Below are 24,820 nucleotides of genomic sequence, written 5' to 3'. Positions count from 1 at the left end.
TGAGACGGTCCCGGGTCAGTCATTGCAGATGGTGATTGGAGTGTACGCCTGTGAAGTTCCAGGGTGAGGACCAGATGTATCCTAGCACTTCCACCACTTGAAACGGGGTGTTGAACAAGTAGGAGTTGACTCGGCGAACCAGAGATTTATTTAGCGCAAGGGCTAACTGAATGCAAGCCTGCGATCACAGCACGTCTTCTTCTTTCTCTACTCCAGCTCCATGTGCACTGCCCTCGTTACACTAGATAAATTAGCCACCTGGTTTACGACGTGTCTCCTGACAGGGAGGGTTCCAGAATATTGGAAGAATGCTAATTTTATCTTAATCCATATCATAAGAAAGGGAACGACAAGGACCTAAAGAAAACAGGCCGATCAGCTTGTACTTTCTAATAGACTTCAGAGCGGACTGGCAGTCGTATCGCCTGCTAAACCCACTGCTTCTCTACTGCAAGAATTTCAAGAACGCATGGCTTCGGGAACAACTCGTCTCCGGTGGCTAAAAGCGGCAGATCCTACACGAGGTGCAGGCGCACTGACACTCGCACCCTCATCGCTTGTAACTGCCGTGGATCCTTTCGGCAGCACGTGACGACGATTATCGCCCGGGCATCCGAAGGCGTTCCCGACACCTATATAACCGAACGGCACCTTCGCTTGCCACTTCATAGCGGACTGGCAGTCGTATCGCCTGCTAAACCTGCTGCTTCTCTACCGCAAGAACTTTAAGAACGCACGGCTTTGGGAACAACTCGTCTCCGGGGGCTAAAAGCGGCAGATCCTACACGAGGTGCAGGCGCACTGACACTCACTCCCTTATCGCTTAGAACTGCCGTGGATCCTTTCGGCAGCACTTGACGACGATTATCGCCCGAGCATCGGGAGGCGTTCCCGACACCTACATAATCGAACGGCATCTTCGCTTGCCACTTCAGAGCGGAGTGGCAGTCGTATTGCCTGCTAAACCCGCTGCTTCTGTGCCACAGATGGGTTAATTTTCTACACTATGTTAAAACCTTCCCTTACTGCCAGTCTGCAATGAACGTTTCGTGCGTATATGTACTAGTGTCTTTTCTTTTTTTCTTTGTCTTTGATTGATTGATTGATTTGTGGGGTTTAACGTCCCAAAACCACTACATGATTATGAGAGACGCCGTAGTGGAGGGCTCCGGAAATTTCGACCACCTGGGGTTCTTTAACGTGCACCTAAATCTGAGTACACGGGCCTACAACATTTCCGCCTTTTTCCTTGTCTTTGTACCATTGCCCTGGTGCAATGGAAGAGTTGGCGAACTTCTTCAAGGCTTTGAGTGAAAAAGCACTGGGTTCCCTTAAGGAGCTAGTTAAGATGTTAGTGGAAATGACAGCAAAGATTCTCGACGCAGTGGCAAGCCTGAGGGCAGATATAAAAAAAGTTGCTGCCTCAAAGAGTATAATAGCTGACGAGCTTGCCGCTGTTTGAAGGTCTATAGGATTCATAAGTGAGGGCTTTGAATATTTCAAAACTGAAATCAAGACCCTCCAGCGGGAAGTCACCGAGGCTTCTAAACATAGCCTGGGAAGCCAGAAAGAGGGCCAAAAGCTAAAAAGAGAGTTGAGAGAAACGAAGCGAGAAGTCGTAGCGTTAAAGCAGTACAGTAGACGGCACAACATTGAACTGAAGGGAGTACCATTCACCGAGGGAGAGGACATTGCGGATATAGTTCTGAAAGTGACCACTTTTCTCAAGGTCAAACTTTCTGGACAAGACGTCGATGCCGCACATAAGGTGCCGACCAAGGGATCCGGGCCGCTCAACATAGTAGTAAAGTTTGTTGCGAGGCATATACGAGACAGCATTCTGACTGCGGCCAAGAAAAACAGGCTGAATGTAGGATCCCTTGGGTTCCAAGGAAGTGAGCCAGTCTATGTGAAAGCCCACCTATGCCCCGAAAATAAGGTTCTTCTCGGCAAGAGCATTCAGGCCAAAAAAGACAAGAACTGGGAATTCACCTGGTTTGCAGACGAAAAAGTATTAATGCGGAAATCGGTAAACTCAAAAGTCGTGCACGTTACATGCGAAGATGACCTGTCCAAAATTGTGTGATCGTCGGTACTTAACAACCCCGAAAAAGTACCTCGGCCATATGGAGGTTCGACAAACTGCGCATGACATCCACAAGCCAAACGATAGTATATCGATTTTTCACAGCAACATTCGTAGCTTAAATGAAAACGTGAACTTGTTTATCGCCTATCTGTCGCAGCACACTACTTCTTTCGATGTTATTGCTACATCTAAAACCTGGTTAAAAAAAGGCGAGAACATTACGATCCCCAGATACGCTGCAGTGTCAAATCCACGTCTTTCCAGATTAAGGGGAGAGGGAGTAGCCCGCTTTGTTCAAAATCGTCATACGTACTCACAGCTATCGCCGATCACATGCAGTTTCTCTGAAGTTGAATCTTTATTTATCAGATTCAACTGTTCTCTTGTTGCTGGCGTACTTTATCAGCCTCCCAACTCACCCATAGCCACCTTCTTAGAAAAGCTTGAAGTTATCTTTCTTTGCTTAGCGAATCACAATGACCAAGTAGTTATCGTTGGGGATACCAACATTATTACCCTTATTACAACTAATAACGAATACAATTATCTTCTCGAGTCGTATTATTACTTGAACCTAATTACCGGTCCCACGCGACCAACGTCTAAATCTGGAACCTTAATAGACCATATTTTAACAAATGTACCCTCACATGCCAAGGCTGACGTGTATGATGTGCCCATTTCTGATCACCTTCCTAACTCCGTGACTATGAGATGTGATCCAACCAAAGCCACAGAAAACAGCACCTTCAACTAGAATCGACTATGCTTTAGCACGGAACAAGCATTTGTCGCTAGACACCAATTTAATATATAACGACGTTAACGTAGAATTCTGTAATTTGATTGACAATCTTACTAGCATCATAGTCAACAGTAGCAAAACCATATCTACTAGGTCTTACCAGGAACCACTGTGCCCATGGATGACTGATTACATCCTCTCCACCCTCAAACTAAAAGACTACTGGTATCATAAATGGAAGAAGAATAAACACATTGGGTATCATCGGCGTAATTACAAAATGATGCGGAATAAATCAGTGTCAGATATTAGAACACGCAAAAAAGATTATTATAGCCGTCTTATACAGCACGCAAAACGTAATACTAAAACAAATATGGGAAATTGTAAAAGAAGTTACTGGCAACAACCCAAAACAGCAGGTTCTTCCCGACTGCATAGACGCAAGTATTATTGACAGGTTTACTCTCTGGGAATAACCAGAGCAGAGGAGACACTTTTGTGCCATCTGTGGATTGGGGTGGCCTTTACGAATGCTTATTCGTTTTGAATCGGAATGGCCAGAAGCCCGACATCTGACAACTGTGGCTGCGCAGAGACTTTCTTCCGTCTTCTCTGCGAATGTCCCCACATCAGCGTGCCAAGAAAAGAACAAAAGAACTGTCAAAAGCTTTAGATAGAATAGACAATCGCCAATTGTCGGAAAAAAGGGTATTAGGACACTGGCCAAGACCGTCCTCTGCACGCAAGGCACTGAGAGCGTTGTTGCGCTTTCTGCGGGCAAGTGGTCTTAGAGACAGACTGTAAACAGCATCGTGGATTGTCAAGTGACCTTCTCTCTTTTTTTACAACGTCTCTTTTCTCTCATTTTTTCCCCCTTACCCCCTTCCCCAGTACAGGGTAGCCAGCCGGTCTGAGAACTGGCTAACCTTCCTGTCCTTCCTCTTTAATTCCTCCTCCTCCTTAATCTATATTTCACGAGCGTCGCCCCTGCCTTAGCAGGAATATTTGACAATTCGACCGAGTACCACTTTCACGGACACTCTTTACCCAACACTTTGTGTATGTATAATATTGAATTCAAGGATATTGAAGCTGTTGTATTGAACATGTCTACGAATAAGGCTGCCGGATTTGACCGAATCACGGTGCGGTTTCTTAAAGAAAACATAGATATCCTGTGCCCTATCTTATGTAATATTTTCAATCATTCTCTGCATGCCCCTACGTACCCATGTTCTTTAAAAAAACCTAAGGTCGCACCAATATACAAAGACGGAGAGTCCACTGACCCATCTAGTTATCGGCCAATATCCGTGCTAAGCGTCCTTATCAACCTATATGAGAAACTTCTTGCAGCCCGAATACATAAAATCCTAGATAAATACCACATACTTTGCCCATAATAGCATGGTATTCGTTCCGAGCACTCAACATCAACCACGGTTCTGTCTCTAACACAAGCAATTAACTCCGCCCTAAACAATAACAAACTGGTGGCTGTTGTGTACTTAGACCTAAAAAAAGCATTCGACGCCGTAGATCGCTCCATACTTTTAGGCATATTAAAGCACCACGGTTTTAGAGGTACATCGTTCGACCTATTCTCAAGTTATCTTCGTGACCGGTACCAGATAGTTTGCATTAACAATATATGTTCTTTGCCTCAACGTATAGAAACTGGTGTTGCACAAGGATCCGTCCTTGGGCCCTTATTCTTCTCCGTGTATATAAACGATCGGCCATTATCCTTACCTTGCTCCGACGTTCTGATGTACACTGATGACACAGCTATAATTATTACAGGTAACAATATCGAGGAAGTTGAATCTAAAACAAACTCGGAGTTATCAAGAATTTCCAAATGGTTTTGTGCCAACAAATTAACATATAATACCCAGAAAACAAAATGTACAATTTTTAATTCTCGTAACAAGACCGTAAATGTCAACTCCATCAATATAGCTATCGACAACCACTCTCTTCTTCATGAAACCTCTTACAAGTACCTTGGCGTTTACTTCGAGAACCACTTAAACTGGCAAAACCACATAATGGAAGTTTGCACTAGGTTGGCGTCTGGATGTTATGCTTTACTGCAGGCCCGTAACTACTTAGATAGAGACATTTTACGAACATTATACTTCGCATTCATTCACTCTCACATTACATACTGCATTGAATCGTGGGAATGGAAGACTTACCTAGAACCTATTCGAATATTACAGAAACGATCTCTAAAACAATAACATACTCTAAGCATGATCATCCGAGTAAACTACTGTTTAACGAAATGCAAATTTTACCTTTTGATGCATTTCGTAAAGCAAAGACAGCCTGCTGCGTAAATAATATCATACGGCACAACAACCCTTTTGATGCATCCTTGTTCTACACTACTTCTCGGCCCACTAGAAATGCTGTGTGTGGTAACTTCAATCTGCCCCCCACAAATAACGCGTATGGAGAGCGTCAGTTGCTGTTTACAGGAGCAAAAATATGGAACAGCTTGCAGCCTGAAATAAAGAAAGCCCAAAATTTTAACACTTCTTTAAAAAATGTTATCTAAGCTTGAGTGATGCGAGCTAACTTTGCGATTTTTTGTTTCCTGGCCTGTCGCGTTGCAGTCACAGAAATATCATACGAGCTGGATGGTTATTTGGTGTGTTCAATTTTCAAAATGCGTGCCGCTGTTCTGGATTGTGAATCTTGTTGTGACCAAGCAATGAATGTTGTATTTGTATTGCATTTGGGAATACGCATACTGGTATTGTTGACTACTTAATATGTCTCTGAGTTATCTTGTTTATGTTATTATGTACACTTTAGTGATTTGCATGCGTTGGTGCACCTTTTTACACTATTGCAATTATAGATTTTATTGTTGATCGGCACGAAGATCGCATGCTAAAAAATGCTTGTAGTAGTACTGTACAACACCCTGTGTTTCTGAATGTTAGTTTCTTTTTTATGTAGCAGTAAGCCTGCATCACTGTATACGTTTTCTTTTTGGACCCAGGACTAGCCTTTGGCTAGGGGTCCAAGTAGTATAATGATCTTTTGTGTTGTATTATTCAACCAATAAAAAATAAAAAAATCCGGGGTTGGTGGATGCTGGAATGGTTGGTGGATATGGTGGAAAGAATACTGGATATGGGGGAAATAGTAGTGGATATGGTGGAAGCTCTAGTGATCATAATGGCTGGTTATGGCGAGAGTGGAAAAGATAGTGGCAAATGGTGGTTGCGGTGGCGAACCAATGGTGGTGAAGGTGAAAATGCCGGCTGATGATGGCGATACCAAACGTGTTTGGTGGAAGACTTGGTGAACAAGCTGGATGATGGTGGCGTGATGAAAACGCACATACCAGTATGTGAAATCAATTATTCGCAGTGTTTCATTCTCAAATGCTCAAAAAAAATGTGTTTATGGTAAAAAAAACTATCGCTCCTTATTACGCTTTCTAGCACTTTTTTTTAATTCCTGTGGTGTGAACTACGCTTCAGTTTTCGTGAAGCGTAGAATGCGGCAGTGAATGTTTACATTTACTGCACTTACACCACTTGGACATGCGCGTTGTGTTTGTTGCCATGTTGTGATGTTAGAAGACTAGAGGTGTCGCTGTAAACAGTGACATTAGTAAATGTTTTACATCGCCACACAGTTCTCGCGATATAAATGACCTCTAGTTCCCAATTGCCCCTTTCAATGGTAGGCTAGAATACAGTGGTCACTTGACGTCACCGCGCTAGAAACGCAACTCTGGCAATTCTTGAACACTCAATTACTTGAGCCCTACTTTTAAGTTAACGAAGTGCGTGCGACGCTAAGTACACTTTCATCTTCGATATGCGTCGAGACGACCCCATCGAGTTTAAATTTCACCCTTCTGTTCTGCGACCATGATTTCCATCAAAGTTTAGGCCTATCGACATAGCCCATTCAAGTTTTATCAGCGCTTCTATCTTGCAGAATATACAATTCCGGCGAGTAAGAATGACAATACAGCACAGCCATGACATCATTCAACCTAAATTAAGCCTTTATATTGTGTAAGATGTCCGCGCAAGAAGCGAAAAACATCAAAGCGACGCGGTTCTAGCACTTCCACCAAACGTACGCCTCCACTTACTGGCAGCCGCTGGTCGCACTCGCCGGCACTTCTCTGGCTTATACGCGAAAAAACAGACTCGTCAATTCGTACGCCTACTGAACCAATATGACAGCATAATATTTTCAGCGCACTGCATTCGTTTTGGCCAAGCCGTTAGGTAGCTGTAGCTAACGATAGAGCTACAGCAGTGAGCTGGCACGACTGCGCTGTACGTTGCGCGAAAAACATCCCAATACTCAATCAATTTTGTCGGCGCATCTATCGAATCAGCCTAGAAGCATTATAAAGCCTGAGGAGATGTCGCCCTTTGAAACGAGTAAGAAACGGATGTCAAACTTGACAATAACCGCCGATAAACTGTACCTGCTTCTCAGTCCACTTGGTTTCTTTTCTTGCGGTTGTGAATTGTAACCAAAACATAGCACTGTTTCCGTTATCGCAGTGGCAATCGCTACAGGCAGCTGTTGTTTGTGTTTATTAAACGTGGGAACTCTAGTACCAGGTGCAGATCCCATCCATCTCGAGTACGCGACAAACAGAACTGAAGTTGAACAGTTAATTCGTAAGTTCACTAGTTCATTGACAGCAAACATTTCGTATGTTGGCTTAGTGCAGCGTACTTAACGGTAATTTTTTTCAAAGTTCTCTGCATCCACTTTCTTTCGTTTAAAAACGAGGCAGGCGTACTTTATGACCTAATCATGCTTCTGGGCCTGCACAGTATATGTAAAACTCGATGTGCCTTTGAAAACGTGGAAATAAAAGTGGCATCATTGCGCTAATATTTTTGCGAATCTGTGTGCGATTTTCTTGAAGCGCTGAAGGGCCAAAAGTGTGTACCTGACTGGATTGTGTGTACTAAGCTATTGTTACGAATACAAAAGCATTGATCATTAGTCAGCTAAGAGCTGATGTACTTCACTGAATTTTGTGTGTCTATTTTGTGATGCACTTGTATTTTGAATAATATGTATTTTGTGAAACGTGAACAGTCTTGATATTTATTTATTTACAGTACCTAAAAGGCCCCAATAAAGGGGTTTTACATGAGGGAATATGCAAGGCAATAAACAAAAAAGGAAAGTGGCATGGCGCAGCGGTTGTTGTGTTCAGTTCAGAATGCAAAGGTTGCACGTTCGAACCCACGTGGTCGCGGTTTTTCTTGAGGGAGTTTTTTGCGTTGCTTTCTATACAATTATTTTATTATTTTTAGTGACAGCTTGTCACGGTAGTTCTGACGCTATTTTGTGCTTCAGCATATGCGGCACCCCAGCATCCACCATCCAGTATGTGGCACCAATATTTTCAGCACTCTAATCTACCAAAATTGTGGATGGTGTACTCCGCCAATCCTGTGGTGGACTTTTTTTTATTAGGGCTCCATCGTATAAGCAATTTACAAAGGTGAATCCTAGCATATTTAAGAGAGCTTTATAATTCAATCAATCAACGGAACAAGTAGGATTCAAAGAAGCTATTCAATAATCAGTCACATTCATACTATCAATCAGGTGATTAGGAAATGCTCAAAATAGAACCAAACCACTATAAATAGGCTTTATAGATTACGAGAAGGCATTTCATTCGGCAGAGATATCAGCAGTCTTGAAGACTCTGCGATATCAAGGCGTCAAAGAAAAATATATAGACATAGTTGAAGAAATATACGCAGGATCAACTACCACTATATTGCTGCGTAAAGAAAGCGACAGAACACCAATAAAGAATGGTGTAAAACAAGGGGATACGATTTTCCAAATGTTCTTCACAGCGTGAGCACAGGAGGTCTTCATAAGCCTTGATTGGGAAGACTTAAGGATGAGAGGTAATAGAGAGTCACTTAGTAACCTTAGCTTCGCGGATGACATTGCATGGCTGAGTAACTCAGAGAACGAATTGCAATTTATGATTACGAAATTTTACAAGGAAAGCAAAAGGTAGGTCTTCAAAATTTTCTAGAGAAAACGACAGTATGTTACAACCACCTCGGAAGAGAACAGCTCTTCGAGATAGGCAGCAGTGTGATTGAAGTATTAAGAGTACGTTTACTTAGGACAGGGAGCAACCAAGGAGCTAAACCGCGAGATTGAAGTAATTATAAGAATAAGAATAGACTGGAGCCTATCGGCAAGCCTTTTCAAATAATGACGGGTAGATTAGCACTATCGCTCAAGGGGAAGGTATGTAACAGCTGCATCTTTTCGGCACTTACCTACGGAGCAGAAACCTAGACGCTCACAAGGAGAGTTCAGCTTAAATTGAAGACGACGCTGTGAGGAGTGGAAAGTAAAATGATAGATGTAATCTCAAAAAAACAGAAGTGAGCAGAGTGGGTCAGGGAATAAATTGGGGTTAAACATATTGCCACGTTCCATTTCCCAAGTTATCGTTATCGTCCCAAAACGCCACACGATTCTCAGCGCAAACCGCGCCTGCAGTTTTCCAGAAGGTTCCGGACTGTAGTAGATCATTTCGATAAGATCACGCCCACTGTGCGAACGGTACAGATTGTTCTGGAACCTACGCCACCGCCAGCGATAACGCTAAAACATTCGACGGCAAGAGTATAAATGCCGACGCGCTTCGCCGCTTGTCAGATGTTGATCGAAGGCCCACGCTCCGTTCGCCGCTATAAGTCCGAGACTGCTATCTGTGCGAGACTGCTGCTGTAATTGGACTTTCCTTTTACCGGGCACAGGTTCACCCAAATAAACAGTTAAATCCCATCACGAAGTCTCCGGTCTTTGGCCACGTCACGACCCCGTGACATCTGGTGGAGGTGCTGCTTCGTTCATGTACCGGACGCCCCCGTCAAGCCGTGAACCCAGCCCACGTCGCGGAGAAGACACCGACGCCAACAAGGAGCAGCGAACAAGCCACCGACAGCAAGGGCTACCACCGGAGTACGGGCTTCTAGAAGACAAGGCGCGGAAGACCAAGGCCATGACCGGGAATGCAGTGACAATGACCACCGCAGCTTCCCAGCCCACGATGGTCATGCATCAACCCAGGGAACCACCAATTTTCCATGGGTCATCGTTCGAAGACCCTGAGTCCTGGCTAGAAACGTACGACCGTGTGGCCGCCCTCAACCATTGGGACCATTATGAAAAGCTGCGTCGAGTGTTCTTCTATTTCGAAGACACCGCAAGGACCTGGCTCGAAAATCGGGAGTCCACGCTCCGAACGTGGGATATTTTCTGCGGCGCATTCCATTAACGTTCGCGAGCGTCGCTCGCAAAGAGAAGGCCGCTGCTTTATTAGAGACCCGGGTTCAGCTACCAAATGAAAATGTCGCCATTTTCACAGAAGAAATGACCCGACTATTCCTTCACGCTGACCCAGACATGCCTGAGGAGAAAAAGAGTCTGTTTCCTTATGCGAGGGGTCAAACAGGAGCTCTTCGCGGGACTGATGAGAAACCCACCGAAAACCGTCCAAAAATTTGCAGCCGAAGCGACCACTATCGAAAAGACCCCTGGACATGCGCACCAGACAGTATAATTGTCGCCTGACTGCAGACTGCGCTGCTGCTCAAGCCAGTAACTCCGGAGACCCACGTGAAACGATCCGAGCGATCGTGCGGGAAGAGCTGCGCAAGCTGTTGCCTTCAGCGCAGCCTCAAGTGGATTCAATCGCCGACATTGTGCGAGAAGAAGTTCGGCAATCACTTCAAATTCCCCACGCACCACTGCCCGAGCCGGAAGCTATGAGCTACGTCGCTGCACTGCGCCACAACGCTCCTCCCCGTCCACGCCAAAACGCCGCCCCATTGCACTTCCGTCGACAGACGCCACCGCTGCCACCACCCCCACAAACGTCATACCGTTCGCCAGCGGCCGAGTGCAGTGCTCAGAGGAACCAAGTTCTCCCATAGCTTTCAACGTCAATCCCAGACTTCCGAACGATAAGCAAGAACAGCTCAAGGCCCTGCTCCTGCAATACGAAGATTGCTTTTCGTCGTCATCAAAAATTCGGCAGACCCCAATCACGAAACATCGCATCATAACCGAAGAAAATGCCAGACCACTCCGTCAGAGTCCGTACAGGGTTTCGACGTGAGAACGTGAGGCCATGAAAAGACAGGTTGATGAAATGCTGCGGGATGACATTATCCAGCCGTCCAAAAGTCCATGGGCATCCTCCGTGGTGTTAGTGAAGAAAAAGGATGGGACCCTACGTTTCTGCCTCGATTATCGCCGCCTGAACAAAATCACAAGAAAGGACGTGTATCCACTCCCACGAATAGACGACGCACTTGATCGGCTCCATAACGCCAAGTACTTTTCGTCAATGGACCTCAAGACTGGCTATTGGCAAATCGAAGTCGACGAAAGAGACCGAGAGAAGACGGCGTTTACAACACCGGACGGCCTCTTCGAGTTTAAGGTGATGCCCTTCGGCCTTTGCTCAGCGCCTGCAACTTTTCAACGCGTTATGGATACAGTACTGGCAGGATTGAAGTGGCAGACATGCCTTGTGTACTTGGACGACGTCGTCGTGTTTTCCTCGATTTTCGACGAGCATCTTCGGCGCCTTGAAGCTGTACTTCAAGCCATCAAGACTTCCGGGTTTACACTGAAGCCAGAAAAGTGCAGATTTGCGTATGAAGAGCTCTTGTTTCTGGGGCACGTTATCAGCAAGTCTGGAGTTTGTCCCGATCCACGGAAAACAGCCGCCATCGCCGACTTCCCGCCACCCACTGACAAGAAAGCCGTGCGCCGATTTCTAGGCCTGTGCACCTATTATAGGCGATTCGTGAAAAACTTCGCCCGCATCGCCGATCCTCTTACTAACCTTACCAAGGCCGACGTGGAGTTCAAGTGGGAAACGCCACAGGAACACGCTTTCGAGGAGCTTAAACATCGCCTCCAGACGCCTTCGTTACTTGCCCATTTCGACGAATTCGCCGAGACAGAAATACATATTGACGCAAGCAGCGTAGGTCTCGGCGCCGTTCTTGTGTAGAGGACTGATGGACTTGAAAGGGTTATTAGTTACACCAACCGATCGCTATCCAAAGCAGAAGCAAATTATTCCACAACAGAAAAGAAGTGCCTCGCCATCATCTGGGCTACGTCGAAATTTCGCCCCTACCTCTACGGCAGGCCCTTCAAAGTTGTGAGCGACCACCACGCCTTGTGTTGGCTAGCCACCTTGAAGGACCCTTCTGGTCGCCTCGCACGATGGAGCCTGAGACTTCAAGAATATGACATTACTGTCATTTACAAGTCCGGCAAAAAACACTCCGACGCTGACTGTCTCTCTCGTGCGCCTGTCGACCAACCGCTACCCGACGACCCGGATGACGACTACTTCTTGGGAACGATAACTACCGACGACTTCGCTGAACGACAGCGGGCCGACCCGGAACTTAAGGCCCTTATAGAATACCTCGAAGGCAAGACTGCCGAAGTTCCGAACGTATTCAAGCGCGCACTTGCGTCCTTCTTTCTACGAAACGGTCTTCTACAAATAAAAACTTTTCACCGCTTCGAGCTAAGTACCTACTTGTGGTGCCTTCAGCTCTGCGACCAGAACTCCTGGAGGCCCTGCACGACGATCCGACGGCAGGGCACCTCGGTGTTTCTCGCTCGCTCGCGAGGATAGAAGAAAGGTACTACTGGCCACGTCTTACCACCGACGTCACTCGTTATGTGAGGACATGCCGGGAGTGTCAGCGACGCAAGACACCGCCGACAAGGCCAGCGGGACTTCTGCAGCCAATTGATCCACCTTGCCGACCTTTCCAGCAGATTGGTATGGACCTACTGGGACCGTTCCCGACGACGGCTTTCGGAAACAAGTGGATCGTGGTAGCTACCGACTACCTCTCCCGCTATGCCGAGACAAAAGCCCTGCCAAAGGGCAGTGCATCCGAGGTAGCTAAGTTCTTCGTCGAAAATATCGTCTTACGTCACGGCGCCCCGGAGGTCCTTATCAGCGACAGAGGAACGGCATTCACTGCCGACTTAACTCAAGCGATCTTGGCATACAGCCAAACAAACCACCGCCGGACGACAGCGTACCACCCACAGACCAACGGCCTCACCGAGCGGCTTAACAAGACGATCGCCGACATGCTGTCAAAATACGTCGATGTCGAACACAAGACGTGGGACGCCATTCTTCCGTATGTGACCTTCGCATACAACATGGTGGTGCAGGAGACGACGCAGATATTTCCATACAAATTGGTCTACGGAAGGAGCCCGGCAACGACGCTCGATGCCATGTTACCCAACGTCACCGACGAAGAGAGCCTCGATGTGAGCGAGTACCTTCAACGTGCCGAAGAAGCCCGACAACTTGCGCGTCTCCGTAACAAGATTCAACAGACGACAGACAGCCACCGTTACAACCTTCAACGACGCTTCGTGGAATACCAGCCCGGTGAACGTGTTTGGGTGTGGACGCCGATACGCCGACGTGGACTAAGTGAAAAGCTTCTGCGACGCTACTTCGGACCGTACAGGGTGGTTCGACGTCTCGGCCCACTTGATTACGAGGTTGTCCCCGACGGAATCACGAACTCTCAACGACGCCGATCGCGACCTGAAGTCGTGCATGTCGCGCGCCTCAAGCCGTTTCATGCGCGTTAAGAAACTGAAACAGTGTTTTTTGTATTATTGTTTCATCGTAATTTATTCGTTGTACTTTCTTGCATTATTATTGTACCTTCATCTTTAGTTAAAGCATCGGGATGCCTTTTTTCAGAGGGGGGCAATGCCACGTTCCATTTCCCAAGTTTTCGTTATCGTCCCAAAACACCACACGATTCTCAGCGCAAACCGCGCCTGCAGTTTTCCAGAAGGTTCCGGACTGTAGTAGATCATTTCGATAAGATCACGCCCACTGTGTGAACGGTACAGATTGTTCTGGAACCTACGCCACCGCCAGCGATAACGCTACAACATTCGACGGCAAGAGTGTAAATGCCGACGCGCTTCGCCACTTGTCAGTTGTTGATCGAAGGCCGACGCTCCGTTCGCCGCTATCAGTCCGAGGCTGCTATCTGTGCGAGACTGCTGCTCTAATTGGACTTTCCTTTTACCGTGAACAGGTTTGCCCAAATAAACAGTTAAATCCCAACACGAAGTCTCCTGTCTTCGGCCACGTCACGACCCCGTGACAATATTATAGTTGAAATTAAGCAGAACCAATGAGCATGGGCCAGGCATGCAGCGCGTAGGCAGGATAACCGCTGGTCATCAAGTATAACTGACTTGACTCCCAGAGAAGGGAAGCGGGTGAGGGGAAGCCAGAAAGTTGTGTTAGCAGAAGAGATTTGGAAGTTTGAATGTATAAAGTGGGAGCAGCAAGCACAGGACCGAGTTGACTGGCGGAACATGGGAGAGGCCTTTGTCCTGCAGTGGGCATGGTGAGGCTGATGATGATGACGGTGTAACTCAAAAATAGTGTAAACCGATTATTGTAGCTTCGATACTAAGTTGAACAAAGTCTAAGTGCAAGTCCTGTCGTTACCTGCCAGGCTTGAGAGTGTGCTACGACTACGTCAAACGCTACTTTCCAGGGTTGAATACTGAATCTAACCACTGGGATACTATATGAGAACTATTTAGTTGAGTTTCATGCATCGACCCATCGTTAAATGATTTATAAAATTGTATTTCCACTGTATTGATATACAGTGTAATCTCTGTACATCCACGCGCAGTTTGTGCTCTTCAGTTTTTTTTGTTTTTGTCGATACTACTTTGTTCTGTATCTTTGTGAGAGTGACCTGTAATTTTGAAATGTGTTATGTAAATTCTTTATTTCATTTCTATGAATTTTGTATTTACACTTGCAAGGTAGTTGTTGTCAACTTCTCTGAAACAAATGTACTGATTTTTGAAGCTGTGTTCATGTTGAAGTTTAACGCGACCTGCGGGGGGGGGGGGGTTATATGGGTCTCTGTCAGGCTGTTTGCCCTTTGTCTTTGCCCCTGCAGTGAGCTGTGCATTGTGCTTTTTGAAAATAAAGGAGTGTTATTATTACTACTATCACCACGAAGCCCACTTACAGCATACCGAAACCTAGCTCCAACCTCTTTATGGCACAACAGCTACCGGCATTAGTATAAACACTAAACACACAAAAATCAACCACCTTCGCTGTGCCAGCTTTTGCGTGTCTTAGTGGAAAGTTTCGGCATTTTTACGTAGAAGCTGCTGAAAGCAAGCCATAACAACTTTTGTGTCTGCAAAAAAAAAACGACAGTGGGGTACGCGCTGCCGAAACTGGGTGACGTGCACTACCGAACTGTAGCAACTGGGAGCTTTAGTCAAAAACACTGTTTCTTGCACCCGTAAAACATACATAGAAAGGTATAGAAATAAATGCAGACAGAAAAAGAGCTAAATAAAATTGCAGAAAAATAGAAAGTAATAGGGAAATGACAAAAATACAGAGGAGTAAAGAGAATGGAGACAAAGAACGATTAAAGGAGAGAAAGGAAGAAGCAGTAAATAGGAAACCAAAGTAGAAACATAAAATGGATGATGATGATGTTTGGTGTTTTGTGACGCGAGTGCAATTCAGATGCCAAAGAGCGCCTGGTCAAGGGACTAGAAATGTGAACAATGATTACGATAACTGGCTGCATAGGCGTCCTAAAATTCTTCCTGCTAAGGCGGGTAAAACATAGTATTAAAACATGACCATGACGTGGAATGTGGGTAGGGTGAATGGATGGCGAAAGTTCGTGATAGTAAAACCATGAAATGGATATATGTAGCATTAGCACAAGTGTCTCGATCGTCTACGCTCTTTTGTCCAAGGGCCGTGAGGCAAGTGCTTTGTTCAGTGTAGCCATCGGAGCAGCGACCTCTTCTCAAGGAGGTCGTGCAGCGGGGACGCCTAGAAGTATGACGTGAAAATTATTTACACGCTTTAAAAACGCGAATAACGATTGACAACTGAAAATTGGCTCTCTACCTATGATTTTTTGGCTCTCTATCTATGTTTATGATTCGGGTCGCTACGGCGGCTCGGCCATATTTATAGCGCCCGAGATAAAGTACAAGCGCAGGACTGACCTATCTTTGAATATTCCGAACTTTGAATCTGTATGGATCGAGGCTGCCTTCCCCTCCTCTGTTAATCTAAATAAAGTGATCATTGCATGCATTTACCGTTCTCCATCTTCGTCTATTCCGCATTTTCTACCTAATTTAGCTGCTGTACTCGACATTATCACCGCAGAAAATAAGCAAGCTGTTTTGGTTGGTGATATCAACATTAACCTAATGGATACAGATAACAACAGCACCATAGCATATAGTGATTGTTTTCTTGGCTTCGGGCTTGAATCTTTAATTTTATCCCCTACTCGATTTTCACCCACTGGAACAAGCACGCTCATTGACCACGTATTAAGCAATTTTTCGCCAACCCCTAGCGCACGAGTCATTGATGTGTGCATCACTGATCATCATCCTGTCTTTGTAACTTTTGCCGTAAATCTACCTCGCCTTAGCACGGGCCATTTCACGTCAACCTTCGATCAAGAAAACTTTATCAAGGCAATTCAAGGCTATGAGTGTTCTTCCATCAACACCTTAGAAAATCCTGAAGAGGCACTAGGCAACTTCTGCTCCCTATTTCTTAAAGCTGTGCATGCAAACACTAAAACTGTTAAACGCAAGAAAATATATAGGTTTCCACGTAATCCCTTGTTAACTCAAGGCTTGTTAACTAGCATGCGGAAAAAAGATAATCTCAACAGGAAAACAAAAAAAACAGCCATTTAATGTGAATTTGAGACTTAGGTATAAAAAATATAGTAAGATGTTGAATGAACTGCTGAAAAAATCAAAACGACTTTATTATGAAAAAGAATTCTGTAAAGCAAGAAATGACCCAAAGAAAAAATTGAAACTTTTCAATGACTTTTTAAACAGACCTCAGGTTAGTAATGTCATTGATAAAATTAGGTATAAACAAAAAATTTGTACTGAGTCCTCTGATATAGCCGAGTCTTTTAGTGATTACTTTTATGAAGTATACAATGATAGGCCCAAAGTATCCTCGTACATCCTTACCCGCTGTTTCCATTCATTCTTTCTATTTCCTGTTACCATTGACGAAGTCAATTCTACAATCCTGAGTCTAAAAAACTGTAGCGCTGGACTAAACAATGTATCGGCGTTTCATTTAAAACTTGCTGCTCCAGACATCTCAGAGGTCTTAAGCAATATAATTAATGTCATTTTTAAACATGGTATATTTCCGAGCTCACTGAAAAAAGCCAAGTTAATCCCAGTACACAATAAAGGTGATACGACAGATGTCCGTAACTACCGCCCTATTTCTATTTTGTCTTCCATCCGCAAACTTATTGAAAAATAGTTTGTGAAACGTATTAACAAGTACCTCAATAAATTTAAGCTGCTAAAGCCTTGTCAATTCGGTTTCCGGGCTGGTAGTTCTACGAATTTAGCATTGCTATCATTAACCGATTTCTTGAAAACGTCCATCGACAACAGTAATTTCACAGGGTCTGTATTTCTTGATTTCACGAAAGCCTTTGATACCATTAGTCATAATATTTTATTTAGCAAATTAGAGTCCTTGCGAATCACTGGCCCATCCTTGACCTTCATAAAAAACTACCTTCTTGATCGTGAACAATCAGTCTGCGTTGGGGGCGTTAATTCTAATGTTAAAATAATTATTCAAGGGGTCCCACAGAGTTCTATACTTGGACCCTTAATGTTTTGTATCTATATTAATGATTTGCCTGACTGCCTTGGAGATTCTAAAGTTATTCTTTACGCTGATGATACAACCATTTCCATCTCGCATAAATCATTACCTACTCTGATCATTATGTTGAACAAAGAACTGACTAATGTCGTTGAATAGTGTCGCTTAAACAACTGAATTTTAAACCCGCTTAAAACTCAGTTTATGGTTTTTAAAACATCAAAAAATGCTACCTTTCATTCCACAAGTGTTCATTGATAATCATTTCATTCCTGCGTCTAACTGTGTGTGTTTTCTGGGCGTAAAATTAGACCCTCATTTAAAGTTCACGAATTATATTCTTTACGTCAAACAAAAAATAGCATTTGGTATAAGATCACTCATAAAATCTCGTCCTTTTTTTTCACTTGAAGCCTTATTGTCCCTATACTTTGCCTTCATACATAGTCACATCACCTATTGCATTACATCATGGGTAAATACATATAACATTCATATTTCGTCTGTACAGCCCATTCAGAATCAGGCCATTCGCAATAATACCAACAGTTCATCTTATTCTAATGCTACCCCACTTCTTCAGGCTAACTGTATTCTTACTGTGTCTGGCTTATTTAATTTTCACTTAATCATATTGTTATATAAACAACTTAACAAACAGCTTGTGTTTGATTTAATCGATGCTAGTTTACTCACTAACACCAATAGCACTAGATTCGCCCACAGTCACAACTTGCTTTTACCTAAATGTAACAACAATTATGGCAAAATAACGTCTGCCTTCGTGGTCATTGAATTGTGGAATAACCTGCCCTATACACTAAAATCATTGTCATGTTTTCATGCATTCAAACGTGATCTTAAAAACTTCATCTTGCATAACTAGGTTGACAACGATGATTACTTAACGATTCTTATGTATCCGGGCATGAAATTGGAAAGACTTTGCAAATTTAGGTTATTGCTTTATGGCGTGATTATGTTTTACTTGTATACCTTTTTACTATTGTTCCTGTGTCGCATTCTGACTGCCTTTTTTGTTTAGTTGATGTTATTTTATGTAAGTTCACTGTTTACTTTTCACTTGTGTTGCGTATTTTACGTGCTGTTATAATTAATAATTTTATTGTTATTGTTAACCGAGGGTCACACTGCAGTCGCTTCACTTTGGGACCCTCGTCTGCATACTACATTCTACGAATTTTGTATTTTGAATGAATAAACTGAACTGAACTGAAAAAAAAAAACATTTATGGGTGCAAGAGTATTTGATGGCGGAAGGGATATGGAAAGTATTTTCTTCTAATTATATCCAGTTCTTTGCACTGTGATAAAAAATGAAGCACGGTGATAGGTTCACCACAATTTTTGCACGGGGGTGGATCGCCGCCAGATAAACGGTGTGAGTGTGTGCTGCATATATGTCCTATTCCTAATCTGGTGAATGTAATTTTTGTGTAGCGCGACTTCAATGTTGGTGGCCCATTCGCGATATGTGGCTTGATGAGGTGAAGATTATTTTTTATTTGCATATCCCATAAATGCTGCCAATAATTCCCGAGCTTTCTTTTATTGAAGGGTCGAAGGTCAAGTGCAGAGACAGATGTTTTGATTGTGGCATACTCGTGGACGGAAACAGCGAGCTGATTCGCTAACACGTTTCCTTGAATCTCGCGACGTCCTGGCACCCAGCAGACTATGACAGACTGCTCCTGTGCATAGGTCGTGCATTGTAGTGAGTACACAGAGACCAGGATAGGGTTAGTGTGTTTTAAGGGACTTTAGAGCTGTTACCCCACTTAGAGAATCAGTATATATCACGGATTTTGAGAGTTTTCGTTCCTTTATATGTTTGATGGCCGATACTATCCCGCATGCCTCTGCAGGAAGATGCTCGTATTGGGGTGCAGAACGCCTACATCTGAAAAAAAATGAACTAAGCACAGCGTAGGACACAGAGTCGCGAGTGTTTTAGGCATCGGTAAAAAATTCTGGACACAAATATTTATGCTGCACTTCAAGAAAGTGTTTACAAATAGTGCAAAGGGCTTGCTTTTAGTAACTTATACGAAGGACATATTAATCTGTGAGATGCCACTGCCAGAATTAAAACCACGAGCTCGCACGTGTGGGTATCCAGTGAAACAATGGATACTACGGTACCGTTGGTGCTGAAATTGCGGTGGTGGGACAAATACATGTAACGGGAGCATCCAAACTGCGTTCACAAAGTAGCACACCGATTTCTTCGGCTTAACTCCTCACACGAAGTGCGTACGGCTGCTTCATGGCTGGGCGATTTTGAAATAGAACAGAACTAGACGAGTCATTATTGATGGTGGGGTGCACAGTGTGTTTGTTGTCTGCGTTTATTTTAAGAAAGTATAGAAATGATATGTAGCAATTCTAAAGATGTAGTGACCACTCGTTCTATTCAACATACAGGCTGTGTACTAGGCTAGTACAAAAACACCTGTACAAAGACGAATTCCGAGATGGTGAACAGAATTGAACATCTTTGGGGCAGTTGTTGTTGCAGATTGGTATATTATTACTCTATATTTAGGCGTGTACGTATCAGGCTTTTGTATACCTTCATGAGGCACTTCTTGTCACTTCTCTAGAAGTGCGTCACAATACTTTCAAAATATTTATGGTTTTCAAGCACTTGTTTTTCAGGTATCTCATATGTGCTATGAATCTTACTTTGCTGTCCGACAATTGGCCTAAGAACCTAATGATTGATTGATATAACGTCCCAAAACCACTATATGATTATGAGAGACGCCGTAGTGGAGGGCTCCGGAAATTTAGACCACCTGGGGTTCTTTAACGTGCACCCAAATCTGAGCACACGGGCCTACAACATTTCCGCCTCCATCGGAAATGCAGCCGCCGCAGCCGGGATACGAACCCGTGCCCTGCAGGTCAGCAGCCGAGTACCTTAGCCACTAGACCACCGCAGCGGGGCGGCCTAAGAACCTATGCTCACTTTCAAAAGACAGACGTTGACCATGCTGGTGAGCGCCCGGATCACGATGAAGGCCTCTCTTTCTGGGGAATAAGACACAGGTGCTTTTTCGTGGGTTCAGTTGAAACCCATTTTCATCGGCCCATTTCGAAATCTTGTTTAGACCCAGCTGTACCTGCCATTCACACATTGAAAGGTTGCATGATTTAAGCTGACCTGTACGTTATAGATTTATACGCAATAAAACATATTTCGTGGGATGGGCATGCGCAAGGAGTTCCTTTTGATTATACAAAGTGTACAACACAATACATCTTCTTGCGGCACTCCTGTCTCCTGCACAAATGTTCATGACAGAACAGTTCTTACTCTAACACGGAATGTTCGACTAGACAGATAACTTTGATTTATATAAAAAAACATTTTGCTACGCACACCTCAATTTGAGAGGTCTCTGAGTATGCTGAAGTGCAACGTGGTGTCGTAGGCTTTCTCCATGTCGAGGAACACATAAATAAAAAATGGTTATAGACAAAAGCATGGCAGAATTATGCTTCGACAAGGATAAGGTGGTCTGGGGTGCATCTTCTTTCTTAAAACCCGCATTGGTGTGGCTCAAGCAGACTGCTCGTTTCAAGAAAGTGTATCAGTCTTCTATATATAATGTTTTCGAAGACCTTGCACAGACAACTGGTAAGGGCAATATACCTGTAACTTGAGACTACGAATGGGTCCTTGCCCTGTTTTTAAATCAGAACAATAATGGCTTCTTGCCAGGCTGTGGGAATCTCACCGTAAACCCAAACAGCGTTATACAGAGCAAGGAAGGAATTTGGAGTTTCAGAGGGCAGATGTTTTAGCATTTCGTAGATGAATTGGTCGGAACCTGCAAAGCGCAATTATTGCAGCAACTTAGCGATGCCAGCAGCTCTACAAAACGAAAGGGTTCATTGTATGCCTCGCGTTTTGTAGGTTTCCGCTGTGAATTCTGGTTTTCTATTTTTTGTTTTGCATCGTTAGAAATCTTCAGAATAGTGTAATGAGGTCGACGCCTGTTGAAAATAAGCACCTAGGAACTTTCCTTGGTCTTCCAAGCTGTAGCCTTATGTGTTTACTCTATATGAAGTGAATGTGGTTCTTTTCTTGTTTCTCTGCTAACCATGTTCCAGATCTCGCCCTCATGGGTGTACGAATTGATGCCTGATAAAAACTTTCGCCAACTTTCTCTCTTGTCCTGCCGGCGTGTTCTCCTGCCTTCAGATTTTATTTTCCTAAAGTTTTCGAGATTCTCAGTTGTCGGAGACTCCCGAAGCAGCCTCCGTGCTTTGTTTTGCGTGCGTTTGGAGTTACGCCATGGCAAACATCGTTTTCCAGAGTGTCCATTCGTTTTTGGGATGCATTTTGTTGCAGTATCAATAAAAAAAGCTGTGCAATATTCGACAGCAGCATCTATACCTAAAGTGCAATATCAGTCCGACCTAAACGAGCGATGATATGAAACTGTTCTCGGTCGGCTCCATTTAGGAGCCATTTGGGAACCTGTGGCGGACATTCAATTCACGTAGGTGTGCTTAATACTACGGGAAAATGCTGACTTTCGTAGGGAGAACTGATGACTTTCCATTGAAGTAGAGACACAAGTGACAGAAACACTATGGTTAGGTCAAACGAGGAATAGCTATTGTTAGCGACATTTTAATAGGTTGGTTTTATTTGAATCAAGTGACACCAACTTGACGAGAGCAGAACTGTTAAATCAGTCGACCTCGCGTGTCGCAATGAGAGTCACCCCGTAGCTTGCTATGCGCATTCAAGTCTCCAAGGAGAAGGCAAGCGTCTGGAAGTTCATCAATTAAAGATTGGAAATGATATTCTTGCAGCTGATAGTTTGAAGAAATGTAAATTGTGCAAACTGTATCAAGTTGACGAAAAGAACAGCTCGAACAGCCACTGCCTCAAGGGACATTTGGAGTTGTGTGTGCGTGCGATCCATTGACTGACTGTAACGGCTACATCTCCGGGTGATGTCACGGCATTTTCGAAAACTAATGTAGTTACGTAGAAAGTTCGTGTGTCTTGGTTTTAGTTTGTTTCTTGTACAGGCAGCACTTTTGGTGAGTGTTAGTGTAAAACTTCTGGTGAAAGTTCTGGTGAATATTTTGAGTGTTCATGGTGAAAGTACAGTAGTGCTGTGTGTACAAATAGTCAGTACTGTTTAGTCCAGACATTTCGACTCAAGTATCAGGGATGTCACCGGGCCACGTTACCTACTTTTTCGTTTTCTTGGCGCGCTCCAAGGAGCCACGCCACTCTTTCGGCACCAAGGGTACCGCAGTATCCATTGCTTCACTGGATGCCCGCAGGTGTGAGCTCGTTGTTCGAATTCTGTGCTTTGTCTGGTGAGGGGAGGCTTTGAGACCTGAGGACCCTGGAATCTCCGGTCTCTGTTCGGAAGTAGGCGGTGTAGTCTGGACTACAGCCGCCCTGGGGGCAGGTGCCACAACCACCGGCTCGGTATGCGCGGGCCGATGAAGTGGCCAAGGCTGGTGCGGTGGTGCGTCCTGACGCGTCGCATCAGCGTATGTTGGGCCATAGAATGGCGAGACCCTTTTCTTGTTTCCTTAAAAGAAATGTTTTCTTTCACCTTCACCGTTATCACCTTCTGTTTTTTTTCTTCCAGTCGGGACAAGAACGTGAATATGCAGCATGGTTTCCGACGCAGTTTACACAGTGCGGCTGTTCTTTGCAATTCTCAGACGTGTGGCCGAAGACACCACATTGAGCACAAATCTGGCGAGCATGAAAGCTTTGAAAGCCGTGGCCATACTTCTGACATTGGAAGCAACGACGTGGATTAAGTATGTATGGCCTGAGCAAAGTTTTCGTGTACCCTGTTTAAATAGTTTCTGGCAGATGAGTGGAAGCAAACGTGAGTATTAGATGTTTTGTTTGTATTTCTTTCTTGTCTCTTCTGATGCTAATTTTTTGTACATTGGCCATATTTTGGCTTTTCCACCCCTCCAAGAGTGTAGTTTCTGTCAGGTCCAGTAATTTTGTGTCAGATATCACACCCCGACTAGTGTTCATTGGTCCGTGTGGTGTTACAGTAATCGGTATGCCACCAAAAGTTGAGAGACCGTCTAGCTTTTAAAACTGTTCTTTGTCCCGAATTTCGAGAAGGAGGTCTCTGCTAGCCATTTTGGTTACCTTGTATCCAGCGCCAAGAGTTTCAGTAAGAGATCTAGCAACTACAAAGGGGGAAACGGTCCTGGCTTGCTTTCCAGTTTTCTTACAGTGGATGACATTGAAGTGACGAAATGGTTCTATTGGCCTGTTGAAAAAGTTTGTCATTGTTGCGTACCCCCCTTCAAATCAGTGCAATCACAAAGTAAGGGGAATGCTGTATGCATGCCGGTCATATTTTTTAGCAATATTGGCAACCACCAACCATGGAGCCCAACGAGGGTACGCTACAAGTTTGTGAATACTAAAGCTTGCAGACACCAGTCATACAAAGCTATCACAACCCAATGCGCCTAGAGCAAGATAGGCTATTTGCAGAGGGTTAACCCTCACCGCCAAGAAATTTTGAAGTAAAAAGAAGAAAGAAGAATACAGGTAACATTAAAAGTGATAGAAAGGAGAACATGTAGAGAAAGAGCGAGGGATAGGAAAAGGCGACTGCCAATTTTTTGTAGAAGATAGAAAAGAAAAATAGAAATAGAAAATAGAAAATAAAAAGGCATAAAAAGAGAAAAAAAATAGAAGGAAATGGAGTGCAAGACAGGAAACGAATAAAAAAAGCAAGCGAAGAAAAGAAAATAGACATGAATGTGAAAAAGGAAACTAATTAAGAACAGATAGAAAAAAGCGGATACAAGAAATAAAGACAAATAGCTAAAAAGAGAACGAAAAAATAAAGAGAAGGTAAGGTCACCTCGCTCAACTCTTCCTTCAGGCTCGGTACTAACAGAGCGAAGCTGCCGTGTTTTCGCGTCTCATCGTAGTTCTTTCGCTGAGGCGAGGTTCATATTACGCATTACGTTACTTTCGCTATAAAATCCTCTTGCTGAAGTTTATCTGCGAACACCTTGTAGTCAAATCATGAGTGCTGCAAGCATGGCTAAAGAAAACTTCAACCGTAATTTATTTCACAAATAACAACAGTACTATAGCTATGAATGCTTCCTT

The 24,820-nt window shown here is 44.1% G+C and overlaps 1 protein-coding gene across 6 annotated transcripts in view; it reads left to right on the top strand.

Moving 5' to 3' along the window:
• LOC119160779 (retrovirus-related Pol polyprotein from transposon 412) overlaps positions 1–24,820 on the top strand; it is a 400,026-nt gene that overhangs the window by 313,010 nt on the left and 62,196 nt on the right. The window contains exon 1 of one of the 6 annotated variants that reach the window (XM_075880918.1): positions 19,011–23,487. The exons of the other annotated variants lie outside the window; for them this stretch is intronic. The gene's annotated coding sequence lies outside the window, so the exon portion shown is untranslated. Of the gene's footprint in view, positions 1–19,010; positions 23,488–24,820 lie in introns of those variants that run through there. 6 annotated transcript variants of the gene reach the window in all.

This window comes from Rhipicephalus microplus, chromosome X, assembly GCF_043290135.1.
Source record: "Rhipicephalus microplus isolate Deutch F79 chromosome X, USDA_Rmic, whole genome shotgun sequence".
NCBI classification, from domain to species: Eukaryota; Metazoa; Arthropoda; class Arachnida; order Ixodida; family Ixodidae; genus Rhipicephalus; species Rhipicephalus microplus.
This window is presented reverse-complemented; position numbering and strand designations above follow the sequence as displayed.